Below are 12817 nucleotides of genomic sequence, written 5' to 3' on the forward strand. Positions count from 1 at the left end.
GCAGGTCGGTCGATGGAAACAATCACCAGTCCACCTTCTGTCTTTGTTTGCTGTGAGAAGTGGCGTTCCGTCTATCAGACGGCAGCAATTACAGTTTTTTTTTCTAAATCACCCTTCATTGTCAGAGTTGTCCAAAAGACAATGGCCTGAAGCACTTTACCTAAACTCTGGTGAAGTGCAGAACAACATCACAGCACCAGGAGGTTATTACCGGAGGATCTGAAGTTCTGAGGCTGATCCAGATTCATCCTGTTGGGTTTCACTGCAGCTGGACGGAGGACAATGCCACTCCCAATAGACCACTACAGTCTTTATGAACGATAAGATGACAGCAGCTTTCCTCACAGGAAGAATCAGCCCCATAACATCGCTTCTTCTATTTTTTAGTCACAGTTCAATCTTTGTACGTCCAAGCACCAAATTCTAAATTCTTCCTAATGGAGGTTCATCAAACACTAATTGATCATGACATTACACAACATTTTTAAAGTGAACATCCAACATCTTTGTTACGATTTGGGCGATGGTTTACTTGACAGTGGTGCTCAGAGCCACTGAAAGCACAACTTTTGAAAACACTCCAACTCCATCTCCGAGGAAACGGGAGAAAACGCAGCTCCGTAACATTACTTAAGCTTTTAGATCACACTTAAACTTTCAGAATTCAAATGTAGATTTTCTTTTCCTTGTCTTCTGTTTTTTTTTCTGGATTTTTGTGCTTTTTGTGCTCTGAGCTGTACCTAGCTAACATCTTACACCCATGAATATCTTCAATACCAACGATAATAGAGTCATGGGATGCCCAACTCCACTAACGTGAGTGAGAGGTAAGACAAACCTGTCATTGCTCTCAACAGACCTCACCAAAAACTGCAATCACAGAATAAATCCAACAGAAAGCAGTTTGTCACAAGCATTTGATGAGCTACTGTTGCTCTGCGTTTTTGATTTGATTTGTTTTCACTCCACATTTTTGAGAGCGAACCAAACCATATGGACTAGTCACGCAATGGACCTTTGGATAAGCGCCGCCCCCGAACACTATACAGCCAATAGCGTTCAACTACCGACTTCCTGGAAGCACCCACTCGGCCATTCTCTCTCTATTGAACCATTAGAGCTGGAGGCACTCCTGATGTTTTCTAGGCTCTTTAACCCTTTGAGGACCGTCCTCCTCATGGACGGTATAATTTTGCTAACCCAGTATTCCAGAGGATTTCATGTTTTTCACTATATGCATATTATACCTTGTTGTTCTGGTGATTTGTAAATGGACACATCACCAGAAATTACAAGATCTTCACTTTATTGTCGTGTATAGCACAAGGATGTAGATGATAAAGTAGATGACCAGCCATCTAGTTCACCTGTGGCAGGCCACAATGGTGAACAGTGTTGACGTTGATAAAAAACAATCGTGACATGAAGTCAGCTGAAGTTGGCTTCTCCATGTTAGCAACAGTAACTAATAAGGGGGTGGGGTATCTCCAAAGGTCAATAACAACAGCTGCTTGTTTGCGGGAGCTTTGAAACGAACACTGACCAGACAGGAGAACAAGCATGATGAAGTAGAAGCCCTGCTCATTGATTGGTCCGGAGTGAATGTGGAAAATCCCGCCACTTCAGCTGGCTAGTTCACGACAAAAACAATGGAGCAATGACAAATCTGTGCAGTGTTGGGTTTCTGTTTTTATGTTGGTATTCAAACCTAAATGTTTTTTCACAAGAAGCTGCCCAGTATGAGCAGAAGGCTGGGAAGTGAGTTATCTGGCATGCAACAGTTCCGAAAAAGATGGAGAGACTATGACGTGCAGCTGTGCTGACACAGACGCTGGGCCTTTTATTTTGAACTCCACAGTTTGTGATTTACTGAAACTGTATCACATCATGTACACTCATTTTAGTTTATATGATTCATTATTCCTCGTAGACACTCTGGGCAGGCAAGGGGCCACATGTGTCCCCCGGGCCACACGTACACACACACACACACACACACACACACACACACGCACACACGCACACACACACACGCACGCACGCACGCACGCACGCACGCACGCACGCACGCACACACACACTCATGCCTACAGGTAGTTTGGTCAGCTGTCAGCAGAGTGCGAGTCAAGCCCACAGGAAACAGTGAATTCTGTGTGTAAAGAGTTAATGTGGATGCTGTTTACGAAGTTTGGCCTCCTTCAGAGTCCCTGCGTCCGACAAACATGCCACATAATTCAACAGCAGCTTGGCTTGTGACTCCGCTGGTCTTTGACGGCGCCACCAAACCACAGCAGAGTGAAAGTGGGCCGAGGCCCTCCTGTTCAAGGATTCTCTGTGTGACTGTGTGGTCCACATCAGTCGGCCAGGCGGCCCGCCAGCTGTCAGAGACCAGACACACAGGCTTCCACTCATCCAACTTTCAATTGCCGACTCTGCGCTCTCCGCTGTCTTTCCAGCCGTTCGGCTCATCCTCTCTCTCTTCTCTTCTCTGTGGAGCTGGCTACAGAAGATGCTCTTCAGTGTGGATATTCACAGCTGGCAGGCACTGATGATGTTCTGAACTAGTTTTCATTTATGCCTTATTTCGAGGCAGAGTTGGGATTGCATGAAACCCAAAACTTCCTCCAAGAGGAGGTGCTGTTTTTCTGTGGTGAGGCCGCTTCAATTTGCAAAGAAGAGGCTCTCCTGGTAAAATCCAATAGCCGACGCGCACAGGGGAAGAGCAGAGAAGTTGTCTGAGGACAGCAGAAATGTCATACGGGGAGGAGAAATAGGGGAACGGATAGATAGATGGAAAAAGGGAGAGGTGGGAGCGCAGGAGAGGGCGAGAGAGATAGACGCAGAGGCGGAGAGCGAGCGGGCCAATGTGAACCTTGATGGGTTAGACACGCGCACAGTATGAAGCACAATCAGCATGCACCGCTGAAAATGATGTTCTTAGAATCACACAACGACACACACACACACACGCATGCAAGCACACGCACACACACACACACACACACACACACACACACACACACACACACACACACACACACACACAGAATGCTGTCACAGGGAAAAACAACATGGAGACGCGTGCGCGCATGGCCGCCCTCAGAAGGACCCTTTTATGTGTGTGTCCTGCTGGGAGGGAGACTGGGAGGCACAGAACCCATCATTATTACCAGAACACAATACTGCACAACCACAGGGGAGGGGGGGCGGAGGGGGCAAAGCAATCTGTCGAAGACTCACACACACTCGCACGCTTCCACGCACACACCCGAGTGTCAGAATAAAGTGGCTGAGAGAGCATAAACAGCTTAGCATTCAGTGCCGGATCAGTAGATAGTATGTAAATTGAATACTGAGTGTGCTGATGAAAGACTAACCACATACATAAAACATTGTAGGTTGAACAAACAGCCTTTGTGGAGCCTCACGTCCCATGACACCCGCCTGCAACTCACTTTGTCTAAACATCTGCCTTGATTGGTCGACTCGGAAGGTTTTACCACCTCGTATACCTCTACTGTCATTCACTCATTCACTCCACTGTACAATGAAAACTCTTCATTTGGCTCTTAATGATGCTGAACACCAAAGATGACAACATCATGGTGTTTCACTTCAATAGAATAATATATCATGTAAAGAGTGTGACTTCGGCTGTTTTATTTAATGTAAATTACATTTGCATAACTCACACCAACATCACCATCACACTCTGAAAATAAATGGTGAGGTGAATTACAATATCACGTTATTTTAAAATATCAGATAACTCCATGAAACTGAACGCATCTTTTATTTCATTCTCCCCTGTTTTCTGTAAGTTGTTAATGATTTGTCCTCACTGTAACGTCTTGGTAAAGCACAGATCATAGAGGGAAAAGAAAAGTTCTCAGCCACCAGTCGACAAACATGATCGTGAACAAGATTCTGCAGCCACGTGTGGCTCTTCAGCTCCTCGGTAGCGGCTCCCTGAAGCTTCACTAAATTATACCTGAATAAACATTTGATCTCTTTTCAAATTTATTTACACAGCAAAGTCATTTTCAAAGTGACTTTTATCTTTTGGATAAAAAAGGCTTTAAGCTGATCATATTTTAGTTCTTATATTTTAAGAGGCACAATAATTAATACAAGATAAAAATGCTAAAATTACAAAAATTTATAAAAAAAACAAATAAAAAAAATACAAGCAAAGCTGCTCATAAAAAGATTTCCTGTGGCCATGAGACTCTATAACTCCTCCCTGTAAATAGTGCTTGCTGTGTACTATATTGGTCCCCGTTAAGCCTTGTGTATACATCCATCCATTTTCTCCTGTTTATCTGTTTCCAGGGGTGTCAGTCTGAGCACTGTCACCCAGATCACATTGCACCGATTAAGAACCTTCCTGCGGGTGGTGAGCCCACAGGAAGGTGGCAAACGGTGTGGGACATGAACCCACTACCTTGAGATTGTGAGTCTCATGCTCTACCAACTGAGCTAGCCGGGGCTTGTGTATATTAATATTCAAAATGACTTGTTTAATTTTCACCTTGTTTTATGTGACTTTAACCTTTCTTTAAATTTCTTCTGTGTTTAGCAATGCTTAAAGTTATTTCCCTCTGAAATTATGTAAGTATTTCTATTCTATTCTATTCTATTCTATTCTATTCTATTCTACTCTATTCTATTCTACTCTATTCTGTTGTAAAATGTCAAAATTGCGTGAAAAATGCTGGAAAAGAAGGATGAAAACACTCCACTAAAATCAGGTACAAAATGGCTGAAGAAGTAATGAAATGTTTACGATGCTAAATTGTAATTGAAACTTCATAAATGCAACATGCTTCAGTTGTTGTACATGTTTCAAAACTATTGTAAATATGCAACTTTAGAAGCTCCATCAGCCTCATTTCACAAAAATCAAAAAATGTGCCTCTTTTGGCCGTAAAGGTTGCACAGCCCTGGTCTAGAACCATCTTTGAATTTTCTATCGAGTTCTGCATAACGAGGAAGTGCGAGCTGGACCAGAGAGAGCAGACAGTCAGTACAGGACAGAGTTTCAGTCTCCTGTTCGAGCCTCGTGGCCACGCTTAGAAACACAATATAGTCATCAGTTTTTACTCTTTTCTCATGGTCCAGACTGAAGTGGAATAAAACACTTTTTCACAGCTTAGTCCCAAATCTCACTGCTATGTTTTGGGAGTGAAATAAGCAAACAGATGGCATATTGGCCACTTCCATATGCAAAAAGACACTTTCATAGCTTCCACCACTCTGCAGTGTGCTGGACTCGATGCACTCCTGGGATTAGTGTGAAGCGAGATGAGTAGGAGCTCAGGAGTTCCTTTTCCCTGTGGCATACCTACAAAGACATGCAGCCAGGAGCCCATGGTGCTCTAGAAACCTGTCACGTCCTCTGATTGATCTGTCTGTATTCATACTTCAATCCAAAACTACATCACTGTATATTTAAAAGTACTGATGCCCGCTGCACACCCGGCTTTACTGTGCTCCTGTGTTACCCACCAGGCTTCAGTCTGCTCCTACCCACCAGGCTTCAGTCTGCTCCTACCCACCAGGCTTCAGTCTGCTCCTACTACCCACCAGGCTTCAGTCTGCTTCTACTACCCACCAGGCTTCAGTCTGCTCCTACCCACCAGGCTTCAGTCTGCTCCTACCCACCAGGCTTAAGTCTGCTCCTACCCACCAGGCTTCAGTCTGCTCCTACTACCCACCAGGCTTCAGTCTGCTCTTACCCACCAGGCTTCAGTCTGCTCCTATTAACCAGACTTCAGTCTGCTCCTACCCACCAGGCTTCAGTCTGCTCCTACTACCCACCAGGCTTCAGTCTGCTCCTATTAACCAGGCTTCAGTCTGCTCCTACCCACCAGGCTTCAGTCTGCTCCTACCCACCAGGCTTCAGTCTGCTCCTATTAACCAGGCTTCAGTCTGCTCCTACCCACCAGGCTTCAGTCTGCTCCTATTAACCAGGCTTCAGTCTGCTCCTACCCACCAGGCTTCAGTCTGCTCCTACCCACCAGGCTTCAGTCTGCTCCTATTAACCAGGCTTCAGTCTGCTCCTACCCACCAGGCTTCAGTCTGCTCCTATTAACCAGGCTTCAGTCTGCTCCTACCCACCAGGCTTCAGTCTGCTCCTATTAACCAGGCTTCAGTCTGCTCCTACCCACCAGGCTTCAGTCTGCTCGCCGTCGTGTTTTATGCTGGCCTTTTCTTTCTGCGCTTGATTTGGTGGACTATAAACAAACTGAGAAACTGTTATTTAATTTTTTAGCTTTAATATTTCCCACAAAGAGGGTTGCCTGCAGTGCATCAAGGAAACTGAACAGTTTGAGGTTGGTGAAACTTTTTCGTTCATCCGACCACCTTTCATCAGTTCATTAAGGTCATGTAACCTCTGAACATTAAGCACAGGAGAGTCTGTTTCCATTACAAATGTGACAATCAACAGCATTCATTGCATATTCAATTATTATTACTCAAGTAATACCAAATGATCAACTGTGTGAAGACAGGATTTTCTGACCTTTAATTTAATGATAATTGTCTTGAAGTTATTTGAATGCAAAACTGATTTATTTGCATCGATTTGTGACATTGAATGCATTCAAGTAAAAGGGGTGATGAGCTACCAGTTATTGTAGTGATGCTACAACCATAATGACAAACTTCCATCACGATCACTAATGTGGACTTAACACACAGCCAGTCCCAGAAAAACAAAACAGAAATATAAAACTGTTCATTTCAGATAGGAAGATAAGAAACCAGGCCACCAAAAAAAAAGAGATTATGAAATGTGTATTTTTGTTCTTTATCGTGACTGAAGTGGAAAGAGCTTTAAGGAAGCAGAGCTCTCCACATCAGAGACACTGTCTGCTGCCCTTTGCTCAGCCTCCATTTCAAATGTACTGAAGAAAGAGCAAAGGTTCAACAGCCAAAGACCGAAGACACGTGAGAGTGGCTGGCTGAGCTGCAGGATCCTCAGAAACCTGGAAACACTTTAACCAGGGAGCTCACGTGTGCCAGAACTTTACAGAGTGACGTCTGGCCTCGTCCTCCACCCAGCTTTCACATGAGTTCATTCATACGCATCTCTGGAGCATGCGAGAAGACATGAGAGATGCAGTGAAGATCAACATACTGCAGGTGAGACTGAAACTGTCCACAACCTTCTGCATCCTGCTGAGATAACAAAACCCGCTCAATCAACCGGGGCTCAAACAGTGAAACATAATGTGGAAAACTGGTGGAACATCTGGTTTTTCTTCTTGTTTTGACACATGTGATGTGTGTTACTTCGGTCAACATGGAAGTCATCAGTCAGTCGGTTTTTGGAGCCATTTGTGTCCAACTGTGTACAAACTTCCCTCCTCAGTCAAAAAAAATTAATTCTTAAGGGCATGTGCAAAAGTTTTTGTCAAAGTTGTTATGCTTGTAGTCCAACAGTATCGTACTCAGAGCTGAATGACCTTCAGTCGGGAAGTAAATTACCAGAACTCAACCTCTGTGGTATCACTGCCGCTGCTTGTGATTCATTTCTGCTTCATCAAAGCTGCTCGTGTTGAAGTTGAGAGGTTTTTTTTGGAGGGCTTCAAACAACTCTTTTTAATTCTGATGCCAAGACAAGCACTCAACCAGGCCATATTAGGCAGATTACATTCAGTCCCACATTGAGCGCTTTGGCCTCATTAAAGCTTCATTTTCAAGCCTAATCAGCCTTTCAGATCAGCAATAATGTTCATTTTGTGATCATTTCAGTTCAGAAGAGGATCTACGGTGCTGTTGTTAGTTTTTTTTTATCATGCACAGCTTTTATTGGGATGATGATTTTGTAAAAAGCCATTTTGTAACTGAAGCTACATCAGAAAGGTTATTTTGATAATAGGAAATTCTATCCATTTGAAAAACACCAGTTTTTGAAAGGGTGAAAGAAATATATACATATTTGTATTTCTAAAATAATACAGATATGTAGGCATGTACATCACAATGTTTCAGGGGAAAACCCATCATTTTAGCATTTTTGTTTCAGAAAAGTTTCACATTCAAAGACAGAAATGTTAAAAACAATGTAGTTTGCATGCGAGGCCACATGTGTACAGGGTACAATGCATTATAAACACTTACAATGGGGGAACACTGACATGTGTACGGACAGACGACCAAGTTGAATTGTTATTACGGTGACCATCAACTATAAAACTACCAAGTTCCAGGAGAATATGAACTGGGAGTTATGACACTTTGGATGGACACATTGTTGTCATTGTCCATCTACTGCGCATGTGCAGAAATTGCGCAAATTTAGAAAGCGCCAACAGTCAGCAACACTGCATGGTGTGTGGATTTTCTGTCTCTCTTGGCCCTGGAAAAACAGCCTCAACCCTCTGTGGTAAAAACTAAATCTATAAAAATCTAAAATAGATTTGCGATAGTAGCTGCAAGGTAAGGCGAGCAAGGTGACGTTAGCGTTAGGCTTATAGGCTGATGCTAGCTCCACTATCACTAAAATAGGTGCATTTATATGTTTAAAGGGCATTTATGTAAAAAATGTCTCACTGAGTGGTAAATGACAGTCTAAAAGTCTAAAAACTGCTAAAAGTCCCCCCCCCCCCCAAAAAAAGTGCAAACGATGCTAAAGTGATATATAAGCATAATTCACGCGAGTGCATGTTCAGATTCACTGTGTGTGTGTTCATGCGCAGATGCAGTGGGACGTTAAAAACAAAGCAGTTTTGAGCGCGAGTTTGTGTGTGTGTGTGTGTGTGTGTGTGTGTGTGTGTGTGTGTGTGTGTGTGTGTGTGTGTGTGTGTGTGTGTGTGTGTGTGTGTGTGTGTGTGTGTGTGTGTGTGTGTGTGTGTGTGTGTGTGTGTGATAGAGAAAGCAGGGCTAGCTTGCCTCGATTAGCCACACAGGCACAAACTGCTAACTGACTGACATTGATCAGTTTAAATTAAAGGGGGGAAGGAAAGGCTGTTTTAACTACATTATGCTGACTTGCAGTATTTGTGGATTTCACTGTGCCTCCCAAGAGTGAGAACCTGCACCACTGCAGATCACACAGACATGTTAATATTGTCATTTTCATGTGGTTTTAAAGAGTGTGGAAGGACTTTTTCTTCTTTTAGTAGCTTTGAGAGTCATATTCAAGATCCAGACAAACAGAACTGCAGAGAGTCTGTGCTGTTGAAGTGTTCTTTTAATTGTTGCAGTTGTGAATTTGCTGATGGTAAAGGACTTGTGTCTCACTTGAGTGGCCACATAGGAGAGGGGCTGACTGGAACTTGTGCTGTTGATGGATGTTGTAAGAGGTTTGATGTAAAGACATCCTATTCATTGTGTATCCGTGTTGCTTTATTTTCCCAAAGTAGGACTCAGTTGATGGCACCATGGCCCTCCCAAGTACCCCATGCATCCTAATCACAGGTTTGTAATCCGTCACATCAGTTGTGCATACCAGCAGGCTTGTTCTTTGCTTGTTTTCACTTGGAAAGACAATATGTGGTGCATTTTAAAAAGGTATAGGAGTTTTTTTAATGGGGCTCATAACTATGTAGATTGTAAACGACATCTTAAATTGTTTTACGTCTCGTTAGCAAAACGTCATTTTTGGAGTGTGCATGTAAGTTTAGAAAAAATATGTTTTCTTTTTGTGATATATATGTTTAAGGTGATCGGCAATTCAAGATAGCTGTTGATCAGGAGATCGTCAACGATCACATCACCACATCATTGTGGTCCTCAGCTACGCCTTCTCCTTGTTTTATGTCTGCAACATAAGATACCCAAAGGGGATGTCACTTACCCTGGAATTTATACAAGGTAAACTACTGATTGTTTTGAAGTGTTGTGCATAAAGCAGTGCTTTACAAAGTGGGCCACCTGTCAGACAAAGAAGAAGGGAGCAAAACAGGAACGCATTCCTCCTTGACGGCTCAAATTCCTGACTGACCTGAACAATTTTGAAAATCCATAGAGGAACAATTGGCAGTCAAGCACTGGCCAATATCCACTCTTTGTTGTATGTCATTTTATAAACTATGTTTTGTACAATACGTCTGTGATCACCTCCAGAGACGAGAAGTCATCAATTTGATAGCAGTGTAAATTAGCAGTCGTAAAAAATATTTTAGTTAATTTCCAAATGAGACTAAAGTGTAGACATTTAACAAGATACCTGCTGGTAAGAAAACTCCTTGCTGCTTTGGTTGGGATTGAAAAACTCAATAAAAAGCTTGATGACAGGTTGGTCTAGTCCAGCTCATGTTACAGATGTTCGTCTGAAAAAAGCATGTGATTGCTCTATCTTTAATTCTGCTTTGAAATTGTTGTTCAGTAGAAATTGGTCTTTGTTAAATTATTTAAGGAACAATGACATGTTTTGTGTGTCATTTAAAAAAAAAGTTGGTTCTTGAAGGAAAAAAAAACATTTTTCAACGTGTTTATATTAAAGTGTGCTCAGAATAATCGACGGACTTGCCTGTGAATTGTACAAAGGATATGCTGTGAAATGAATAATAATCTGTTTTAGGGTTGATGGAAGTAACTGTAAATTCTACAGAGAATATTCTGTAAATCTACGGAAATATCCGTTATTGTCTGTAGAATAATGGACAATGTACTGGCAGGAAATTGCCAATACATTGTCCGTTATTCAACAGATTTCTTTCTTACAGTGTATGGCTGTGGTGTGCAGGACCAGGAGTAGCATTTCAGAAAAAAGTGCTTTATCCTCCATGGAGGATTTGAATTTGGAGCCGGTGGAGTGTTTGGCACAGAAAACATACTGTAAATGGGGAACACCAGTTTTTAAAGTGGACAAAAACCCTCCACAGCGTCCAGTGATAGCCGGGCCAGAATTATTACAGATGCTCTGACTTTTATATGAATATAGATGGATCCAAGGAAAAAGGTATCATTCAATTCAAATGGAAACAAAAGGGTCCAATATGACATGAAACGTGTCGTAACCAGTGACAGATTGAAGACAATGTTTGTTTTTTCCAGATCTTTTGATGATCTGTTGATGTGTTACAAGCTCTACTCCACAAAGCCCAAGCAGGTTCATTTTGGTTACTGTGGATCTGTTGCTGAGGACTTTGGGGACATTTTCCAGGTGAAAATAAGTAGAAACAGCCTTCAGTCCCATCGCTGTCATTCTATCAAGACATCTCTATTTTTTCCCAGACGTACAGAAAAGACCACACAGGGTCCCCCTGAGCACGCTCAAATAGCTCTTTTTGGTTTTTTACATAGTTTTTTACTAATGCTCTTGTGTATTTCCTCTTCTTGGGGGAGACTGTTCATGTTTCACGTTCACTTTCAGAAGAAAGACTTGGATCCTGCCTGCTTTGCATGCAGTGCTAACTGTCCCGGCCCTCAATGGGCCAAAGTAAAGCCCATTGAAATGCAGGAGTTTCCTGTTCCCACAGAAAGTCCAGACCTTCATACGGTGCCAGTGGAGAGACGCCAGGCTGACAGACAAACTGTGAGCTAACTGCTCTCACCCTGAACGAGTGTCCGCTCTCAGGCAGCAGACTTTATCAGAGGAAGAGAACAGAAAGCACAATTTGATAAATAAACAGACGTGTCTCCATTGTGGTCGTAGTTTTGTCATGGGCAGACGGCAGAAGGAGAGGATTAAACTTTCGAAGCCACACTTTGTCTGCAGGCAGCGCTCTCCATCAGGGCTGCTTGGACTTGGTGATTGTTTTCCCATTGAAAACAACGAACACCCTGCACGCCATCTGCTGCACACCAGCACAGAGTCTGGAGAGTCTGCTTCAGTCAGACGCTCGCTCCACACTCACAAAGTCACTCTTCATTTTTTTATGAGCCACACCGGAGGAGTGCATGTTTTAGCACGAGCCCCCATCAACACAGATTTACTGGCCTGAGAGCGGAGGTCAGTGAGCAGTGGATTGATGGCCACAGAATATATTTTAGGGCCGATATAAGTCGCATCCATTCTTTAAGTGAAGCTGCGTGGAGATAGATCATCATCTCTATCATCCCCGAGGGAGAAACTCTTCAACAGTCAGCTGACGTCATGTTAGGAGCAACATTAAGGTTGAATATAGTGGCAACTTTATCTCCACTCGGTGGCAGCTGTCTGCCCTCCTCACATCTTCTTCCTCCTCTGTCTCATCCTCCTCCCTTTCTCCCCCTTCTCTTCCTGTCTCATTTTCTCACTCTCGTCTTCCTCAGCCTCCTCCTCTTCCTCCTCCTGATCCTCCTCCCCCTCATCCTCATTCTCCTCTTCTAACCCTTCTCCTCCCCTTCCTCTTTCTCCTCTTCCTTCCCCTCCTCCTGTTCCTTTCTCCACTTCTCACCTTCCACTTCCTCTTCCTCTTCCTCCTCCTCCTCCTTCTCCTCCTCGCCTCCTCCTCCTCCTATTCCACCTCCTCCTACTCCTCCTTCAACTCTTCTCATCCAAATCCTCTCCTCTTCCTCCTCCTTCTCCTCCTCTCGTCCTCCTCCTCTCCCCATTGAGCCTGACCCGGGGATGCTGCCAACAACAAACCCTCATCAACTCATTTTGCTTCATTTTTTCTCAGTGAGCCTGTCATATCTTCATCATCATCATCACAGAGGCGCTGTTGGCTCGCTGCCTGCCAGCTCACCCTTAGAAGCCACAGCCTGTCCCACATCACATCAGGGTGAACTTCTGACCTTCAGACTGATTCAAACACTTCCTCCCATTTGTAACCATGTACGAGGAATAAACCTGAATATTCTGTTAAGGGTCACAATTCTGACTGACACTATGTCACATAGTCTATGTGACATTTAATTTGAATAAATGATGGGGTTA

This window comes from Lipophrys pholis (assembly GCF_963383615.2).
Source record: "Lipophrys pholis genome assembly, chromosome: 6".
NCBI lineage: Eukaryota > Metazoa > Chordata > Actinopteri > Blenniiformes > Blenniidae > Lipophrys > Lipophrys pholis.